The sequence below is a fragment of the Pyrus communis genome, chromosome 1 (assembly GCF_041283825.1).
Source record: "Pyrus communis isolate YQ-2024b chromosome 1, ASM4128382v1, whole genome shotgun sequence".
NCBI classification, from domain to species: Eukaryota; Viridiplantae; Streptophyta; class Magnoliopsida; order Rosales; family Rosaceae; genus Pyrus; species Pyrus communis.
In genome coordinates this window covers 19512878-19522493 of record NC_142565.1, presented here as the reverse complement: position 1 = coordinate 19522493, position 9616 = coordinate 19512878, and the positions used below count along the sequence as shown (strand labels likewise).

The following is a 9616-nucleotide window of genomic DNA, read 5'->3' as shown; positions in this document are numbered from 1 at the left end:
ACAAGCATTACATAAAGATAACGATCTAAACTGGTCATCTCTCACATTCCACCAAAAGGTGAAACTTTGAAAGAAAAAAAAAATTATCTACAAAAATGTAAACGAGAATCCGACGGTTAGTATTGGCCGCTACGGATTATGCATTATGGGTGCAGGGTTTTGGACTTTTGTCCTTCACAAAAGTTGTAGCCCTTTTCCATGTGAGGGTTTCTATTATTTTGTTTTTTCACATTTTTTCGATGTATGAAACAATTATTTTATTTTTTACAAATTTACGCCCACCCTAGTTCCAACACTATTCATGACCATTTCAATTGTTTCAATCGTTCCAAAAATCCACATCGCCATATGACCATGACCATGAAGTAAAGAATGTGATCCCGAGCATCTCCAAAATTTTTTGGGATTTTTAACATTTTTTTCTTGTTCACTAAAATCCAATATTCCTACTATATTTCGACGTGGCATTATTTGAGCACGCCACGTGGGTAATTAAGGTGGTAGTTGTGGGCGGGAAATGAAAATTTTGGGGGAACCTTTTCTTTCAAATCCTTCGGTCTTCGCAGAAGGCAACGAAAAGGGGATTTTAATCCCATGTTTTCACCTAAATCCCCCTTAATTGCTGTCAATACAATTCATTAACTCTCATCTCCCATCTCTCTTTAATTCCTAGCTTTCCTTACATCTTTAATTCCTAACTCTCCTTACATCTATGATGAATCACTAACTACACCCAATCATGGCAACACCACCCAAATCCCCTCCTCCAACCCTATTGAATACACAAACACCCAAAACTCATTGCAGAATTCTCTTTAATACACCAATAGCCATAACTCCTGATCCAATTATCATTAATACCCCACCTTCCAAAACTAGTACAGTCCTATTTGATACTCCCAAGCTCATGTCCTACACCAAACTCCAAATCTTAGAAACCAATCACCATGAATACACCTTTGGCAAAGAACCAAAGTATGGCAACAAGTGGCCACACTCAGGGCACAATGGTGGTAAGTGTAATTACAATCATCTATTTTCAGGTATACATCGCTCAGACAACTCTCTTTTCTTTTGCAAAAGAAAACACGTTCAGTTAGGTGGGGAAATCGATCGAGTTCGTTGTGAGTGGAGAACTATTGAAAAGGCAAACCAAGAATTAAAAACAAAGGCAATGGTGATTCTTGCCTCGCTTCACCACATGAAATACTTGAACAAACTCAACCAATAGAGAAATCCAAGGGCTACACCTAAGCTAAGGAAGTGGAATTGAGAAATCCAAGGGCTACACCTATTCATGACGTAACCATACATAAAGTCATTGCATTTGGTAGATAGTCACCGAATTAAGTTTTTGTGTGTCGAATTTGTGCATGTTTTTTGGTTCTCAACTCTTTCTAGAATGGATGTAAGATTGGATGTGGTAGTGGGATAAGTACATGTTTTTTGGAGCACAAATGTATTTACAATGTACAATGTCTTTAACATTATAACAAAATGTTTTTTGGTTCCCAAATGTTCAACCTATGTGTTTAACATTGCATGTGGGAGTGGTGACATGTTTCTGGGTACTTTTCAGATTTTGTGTCAATTGTCACTGTGAAAATTTATTTTATGCTTCTGGAATGACCCAACTGATAAGACTACAGCAAAGCGGACACAAATATTCACCCATGTGAGGGCCTTCTTTAAAACAAAACTTAAACCATGAAATTTAAAGCCTAGTACTTGTAGTGAACCAAGGCTTAACTCTAAACATAAAGGGAATTGAGAAACTTTTATATCCTTGAAGCACCTCTTTGCTTAGTAAAGGATATTCACCCATGTGAGGACCTTCTTTCCTTTGTCTCCTTGCTCCTTGACTCCATGGATATAGATGGAAGAAACTTGCTTCTTGATTCCATGTATTTTGGATTTGGATGGAGGAATGGATTCTCCAAAAATCTCCAAAGTTGGAGACCTCTAAGTTCCGACACCAAGGATGATGGAAAAGATGAGTGATGTGTGGAGAAGAAGATGCTAGTATCTTCCTCCCACATGGCTGACCTCCTAGAGAGAAAGAGAGAGTTTGAATCTTTCATCTTTCCTCAAAGAAATCCTAATGAAGGATGAAGCTATAAAGTTGCCTTTATACCTCATTCTAAGTGAGTGACAAACTTGTAATAAGTGAGCCATCACTCCCTTCCCTCTTAGGTTGGCATTGGCTTTCATTTTGGGTTAATTTTCATTTTGTTTTAGTTGTCATACAACTTAAACTCAATGGACCTTGTGGACCAAAACCCTTTGGCCCTGAAACCCGAAACTAACGTAAAAGCCTAATACGAACCCTTTGTATGATTAATTAACATGTTAATTAATCATTGCCTTATAGAATTAAAATGTTTAATTGTCCTTACTCATCTCCGTTATTTCTTTCAATCAATACCTTACACGGTGTGCAATCCATTAAGTTCCTTTTAGTGAGGTGGCGGACAATTAGAACTCTTTCTAATCGATTGTGAATTGAAACTTACTTTCAATTCTCCTTTTAGTGATTATACATATTTAGGGCTTCCAAAGCCATGAGTGGCACCTAGCAATATGTCATGGCTACCTAAGCTAATCAGAAAATGTTGGAGAACCTATTCAGTTTGGGATTACAAATGCAATACGGTCTTCTCTCTAATACAATACTCTTGATCGCATTGTTTGGTTTGATAGTTTATTCATGTCTACTATCCAATGTGACTCTCTTACTTATATGATTATCTTGAATGTGATTTGGAACGACTTCCTTCATTCATACTCTGGCCAGAGATTCTTAATCATATCATATGGTATTTTCATTCAATAGTTTGAAGGTTAGATCCCTTGTTGTGCATTCGTCTGCCTTTATGGTGAAGTGTCTCAACCCCAACTATGCCGTGAACCCCTTCTAATGGAGTGCCTTTAACACAGTAAAAACTTAAGGACCTAACCATAAGACAACTATGATGCCTCATGTCAAATGACTACTTTGCATTATCCCAACCATGAGTTCCCATGTGACATGATTATGAGAACTCCTTGTTGATTGCGTTTGGTGGACGCATTCTCTATGGAGCACCTACATACTTGTCTTGATGTTAATCACACCAAGGACTTGAGACCAGTCACTCTTCTAAAGAGAAGACATAACATGTACTAATCTTACCGGATCGTCAACCCCAATTGGCAATCCTATGATTAGGAATGTTTAAGATATGTGTATTAAAGAGAATGGTCTTATGAATCTAACTTCTTTAGATTACATTCTCCTAATTACATATTCCTTGGACTTATTATTCAAGCGTATAACATTTGTGTGAGTTGACTTTAAACAATAATTTTTACATTTTATACTAAACATGTTTAGTTTAACATGTAAAATGTTTGTAAAGTATCATCATATGATGGAGTTTAAGGTACATTTCCAACATGGAGGACATTGCAAGAGATGGTGGCGTTACGAGGAGCACGAGGACATCATAAGAGCTCTTCACCTGCTCACAAGCTCCCCCTCTGCCTCTCTTTCGCCTCCACTACAACCCTCACATGTCCCTCTTTCTGACAAAACACCCTGTGAACAAAAAAAAATAAAGAAAAATAAAGGCATAGGATTTACCAGGGCCCAATTAATCGACCTGAAATCGAACCCTCCCATCCTCACCATCTCCCTCTCCTACCTCTCTTTCCCACCGAAGACAACCTTAATCTCCTCCTCTCTTGCCTACAAAAACACCCCCAGTAAGCGAAAGAAATTAAAGGTAAAAGATTACTCTCCTCCTCTCTTGCCAACAAAAACACCTCTAATTACTCTCCCACTCTGTCCCGCTCTTACACTAACAAAAAAATACCCCAAATGAATGAAAAAAAATTAAAGGTATAAGATTACTCTCCCCCTCTCTCGTCGACAGAAACACCCCAATGAACGAAAAAAAATTAAAAATATAAGATTACCGGATTGCAGTCGCAATGCAGCTTCAGCCCAATCGATCCTCGCCTTGGCTACATGTCTGTGCCTCTCTTTCTTTCCCTCTTCAATGCACGAACATATCCCTCAACTCCCTGCCTTCCGCTTTCTCTCCAACAAATACATACCCACCGATTAAAAAAATTTAAATATTTTAATCACACTGGGTCACGACAACCCGATTCTACCCGTAAACTCAACAAATCACCGCCGTCCGATTGCGGTTCGCATGCAAAGTGCGTTATTAATGTCCGCACCTCAGAAACGCCGATCAGTACAAACAGGTCGCCCATTCTGTTTGAGGAGCCAAAGCCAAAGCCAAAGGCGTGAATATCTTCTGTTTAAAACGTGGTTAAACCCTCCCCATCCCCGCCCCAAAAAGCAGCTAACAGAAGTGAGCAGCTGACGGCAAATTATGCTGAGAAGACGACTCCCATCCTTTCTCTCCACCAGCATTTTCACCTCCTCAATTCGCACCAAACCCCCTCTCACCCTCCCCACGCCCTCACCCATCTCATCCCAATCCCTACATTTCCTCCCATGTCCAAACCCTAACTCTAACCCTACATTGGACTGAGCGTACTGTCTACTGAGCTTGAACGATCTGAGAGGCAAGGTGCCCAGGCAGCAGAAGACGAGGAAAGGCCGTGGCATTGGGTCTGGTAATGGCAAGACTGCCTGTCGAGGCCACAAGGGTCAGAAGGCTCGAGGCTCTGGGAAGTTGGGGTTCGAAGGTGGTCAGACTCCGCTGCGTAGTCGTTTGCCCAAGCGTGGGTTTAAGAACCCCTTCAGTCTCACTTTTCAGGTACCCTCTCTTTCTTTTTCTTGTTTATTTTCTTGCATTGTTTGCAATGTGCATTTCTATTTGTTGAGTTGCTCCGAAATTGTTGAAAACGAAGGAAATGGAATATGGAGTGAGTGTAAGCACTGTCAATTCCTTTCTATTGGAGTATTTGAAGAGTTAGTTTCTTTCGTATCTCGTAGTCTTAATGATTCTAAAGAGGTTGATCATATTAGTTTCTTTCGTATCTCGTAGTCTTAACGATTCTAAAGAGGTTATATTCGGAAGCAATAGCAGATGCGTAAACATAACCGCCGTATTGAGGTTGAGTTGTTTACAGGAATATGTTGCTATCATTAATAATGTACTCTCTAAAATGCCCAAAGTGCTGGTGTTTGTGCACACGTGGGTGTGTAAGTTGTAAGGCCTGTGATGAACAGTGAAATACTAAATATATTCAAACCCAAGGGATATGCTGATAGCGGTAACAAGTGAAGGGACTTCCAGAGGGGTCCATAGTAAACTGTTAATTTGTCATGGGGAAGAACACTTTATGTCACTATTCATTTCTCTGTTGGTACAACGAATGACGCTAATTCCTATCTGTCCCTTTCCTATTCCAGGGGAAATGAAAATAAAGAAAAGAGAATCCAATCTAGCTGGTCTTAACATGTACTGGGGGGAATTCTCCAATATCAAGTTTATTTGATAATTTCCACTGCTTATACTCTATGTTTGAATCATATATTGCAATAGAAAGACTTCTTATTGTTAGTACACTTTTGTGTAATTCTCTGTCTTGCCCCAAGTAAGCTGGTGGTTGCTTGCTTGAGTCGCATAAACAACCTCTCTACTAAAAAAATATGATTATGGCTTCTATCATCCCCTCCCAAAACACTTCATTAGATGGAGATTCGTGCGTAGGACACCTTTCTTAGTGTTTGTATATATGATTATGGCTTATATCTTCCCCTCCCCAAACACTTCATCAGATGGAGACTAATGTGTAGGCACCTTTCTTAGTCTTTGTATATCTTATTTTTCGTAAAATACTTTGTTATTCCATTCTATATTCAAAGCCTTCCTAGCAATAGGTGGAGGAATATGTAATTGTTTGACTGATATCTATTGATATCAACGATAATGGTGCTGGTAAAAAAAGGGTGTGCAGGATGGTTGTAATCTCGGGTGATGCACTTTGGTTTACAGAAACTATTGAAGGTGCAATTATTTGACTGATATGTTGGTAGGAAGGGTAAATACTCCAATACTGTCTTTCACTTGGTGTGATGTATCTGAGCTTTATGGTTGGTATGTTGGTAGAAGAAATGGCTTCCAATGATATGTAGCTATGAGGACCGAAGACTATATTAGAAGATATGATTAATTTATTATCATTGAGAAGATATGATTAATTTAAAAGTTCAATGTATTAAGGGACACAATTTGGGTAAATATGTGGGAATCTTTTCTTTCTTTGTTTCTAGGTATTTGTTAGAGTTAACTATTGATGGTGCATGTGAGCTTTAATGTGTGGATATGATATGGTATCTAGCTTCCAAGCAAAATCTAATAATCTATTGGTGATGCTATTTGGAAGTTTACTTTGAGCTTTCTATCTTCACATTCGATATTCAATCAGTAGCTCAAATACAAGTTATATAGATAGCGGTTACTGGTTATGGTGTCAACTTGTTGAAAATATCTCTAATTCTTATAGAAGGGTCAGAACCGTTTAACTGTCTTTCAATTCCATCCTCCCTTTTTTTTCTTTTTTTTTATTTTATTTTATGTTTTCGTGATGTTGTGTGGTATAAGAGCTCATGAATCTTATTACACCAACTAATACTACCATCATTGGTACTTTTCTTTACTTATACATGAGGTGTCTCATGTTTTATGTTTCAACTTGCTGAAAATCGCTCTTATTTTTTTTATTAGGCATGTAACGTGTAGGTCTAATTAAAATTTATTTAAGAATTCAAGGTTGAGGAAATGGTGGTATTTCCTCTAAATTATAGCACATGCAAATAAAGTAACTTAAATTAGACGAATAATTAGATGGAATGACTACCAAACTAACATAAAAGCATAATTATATTTTAGAAGGAAAAAAATAATTTATAAAATTAAACTTCACTTAGATGATAATACAAGAGACAAATCGGCAATTTAGTCTCTTATGTGTGTACAAACAAACTTATCACTTTTGCAGATCATGAAAATTTTTGGTAACTATATAACCTATTGGGTAAGTTCTAAATTCTAATTGCAAGTAAAGACTCCCAAAATAGAAAAATGTAAAGAAATTGTCACCAACATAATGCATGTTAGAGAAACTGTTTTATGCCTCAAATCAGTGAGTCTATATTAGGACTTTGTAGCACCGAGATCAGTTTTTCATTCGTGTATTCCCTTTTCTAATAGGCTTCGCTTTATAGAACTGTCATATCCTGCACACTAAAGTAATGAAGTAAGCTTTATAATAGAAAGTGGAGATAGTCTTAGTCTGTCTGGGGATTGAAATTCCTCAAATATTTCAGGGTTTCTACTCTCTGAGTTATAGATTATCTTACTATGTCAAGATATTTCTGTTTAAATACTTCCTAGAACATAATCAAAATGGTTAAAGAAACAATTACAGAGTGTTATTGCAACATGAAAATCACATCATTTTGTTGCCAAACATGTGTCCATTGATATTGAAAATTCCATAAACTATCCGTATACAAAATTCTAAATATCTACCACAAATCATACTGCCGAATGTTCTGCTTGAAGTGAGAAAGAAAACAGACGAATCCAAGTTATATCATAACTCTTTGGATCCCACGTGGTGGATGGATAAAGTTTCTGTTCCGACTTCCAACCTAACTTGGTTTGCAGTGCAGAGATCAGTTGTGGGAAATACTTCAGTTCTTGTAGAAAGGACTTGGCGGTTCTTGAGTCTTTATGCTTTTTTAATCCTTGGAGTTTGCTCTGATTCATTGCTAAAATATTGGGGAAATGAACTAGGTCTTGAGTTGCATGATACCCTGATATTGTTATGAATCTATGCTTGAATAGTGTTTTCTGTTATATGTACATGCATACATGCATAAGGGTTCCTCAATGCGTGAAACCATTATGCTTCGTATGTTTTGGTTATAGATTTTCTTTGGTGGATTGTTTTGGTTATACATAGCAAACTGATTTTATCATTTCTTTTAATTGACTTTTAATCTGTTTGAGCCTTTTTTTTATATTTCTGGGGGCTATTAAATATCACCTTTATTCCAATTTATTTTCTGACCTTTGTACATGTCTTCGTGGCAGCCTGTAGGATTGGGAAAAATTGCCACACTTATAAACGCAGGAAAGATTTATTCGTCTGAGTTGATTACAATGAAAACGCTCAAGGTTCAGTAAATTTCTTCTCAGCCTATTGCAGTATTTCCTACGTCAACTTTTGTTGATTCTGGTAATTATTGTTACCATAGGATACAGGGGCAATAGGGAAGCAGATTGAAGATGGAGTGCGATTGATGGGACGTGGTGCTGAACAGATCCAATGGCCAATTCATCTGGAGGTATGTGTATTCATCTAGGCATTGTACATGACATGGACTTATGTGTTATGTGGGTACCCCTGTCTTGCTTTACCCCCTTTACTGTTCTAGATTTAAAATTGCTGCCTTCACCTCAAAAATGTTTTTTTTCTCTTCGGAGCTAGATCATATGATGATATCACCACTGGATGAGAGTGTTTCACGACTTCAATTTTGTTTTCTGGACCAAGGAATGGCGATATCAGTTAACTGTGATATGTACCTAACTGCTAGGCCAATGGTTTGCTGATGTCATAATTTACTTCCTTTTTGTAGCGTGTAGTAACATTACCTTTGATCTCCATTAAATTTTATCAATTAAAACCACTGGAAAATATTGATCATGTTCATTAGTGGCAGTTTAGTGATGGCTCGAAATGTTTTCAGCAAGGTACTTATTTCGAATAAACATCTTTGAAAAAAATATTACATAACTAACTTTAGCATAGAAATCTGAAATTGGTTTATTAATAAATGAACTATTAATCCATTAATATTTACTGGTGGAGATACTTTCCTATGCTAATTATTTTTCACATGGATATGGAGTAAATGCATATAGATCAGACTTCGGGTTTCATTCCTCTTTGTGTTGCATGCAACTCGAAAATGGACTTATGAGAGGTTTACAGGTATCACGTGTCACTGTAAGGGCAAAGGAAGCTGTTGAAGCTGCAGGTGGGTCTGTTGGAAGTGTATTACAACAAGTTGGGCTTTCGAGCATTGCTCAAACCCGAGTGGTTTGAAAAGAAAGGCAGGTTAATGCCGAAAGCAGCTAGACCTCCCCCGAAACAGAAGGATAAAGTCGATGGCTCTGGCCACTTGCCAGCCCCAACGAAACCTATTCCTTTTTTTACTGAAGACAAAGAGCTAGCCTCGGACTCTACTTGACCAAAGGAGCAAAATTAGTTTGTTCTTTTTCGGATATTTGTACTTTTAGATCCAGTTCCTTCTTCAGGTGCTTTGCGTAATTGTTCTACTTCATAAGAAACAGTGAGTTGATCTGTTCGGATAAATTGAATGAGGAAAGGTTTTCGTGTCAGTGTTGCTTTTGATCGGCACTTTGTGATATTGTCTTATGAGCTAATTGTTCTACACTTCTTACTGGGTGTCGCTTGCTACTTAGTTTCCGTCTGAGTATGCGCCTTTGAATTGCTGTTGCAATATGATGCCCATATGTAATTTATCGGGTTAATTATACTGACACCTCTTGAGGTTTATTGTTTTTTCACAAAAATCCCTTAGGTTTGAAACATTACACTAATCCCTGGCGTTTCA

At 37.6% G+C, this 9616-nt stretch overlaps 1 pseudogene across 1 annotated transcript; it reads left to right on the top strand.

Moving 5' to 3' along the window:
* Positions 1-4022: 4022 nt before the first annotated feature.
* On the top strand, positions 4023-9380 carry LOC137719932 (uncharacterized; annotated as a pseudogene). Its single transcript, XR_015955878.1, has 4 exons — positions 4023-4775; positions 8067-8150; positions 8231-8320; positions 8971-9380. The product of XR_015955878.1 is annotated as an uncharacterized LOC137719932 (transcript).
* The last annotated feature ends 236 nt before the right edge of the window (positions 9381-9616 follow it).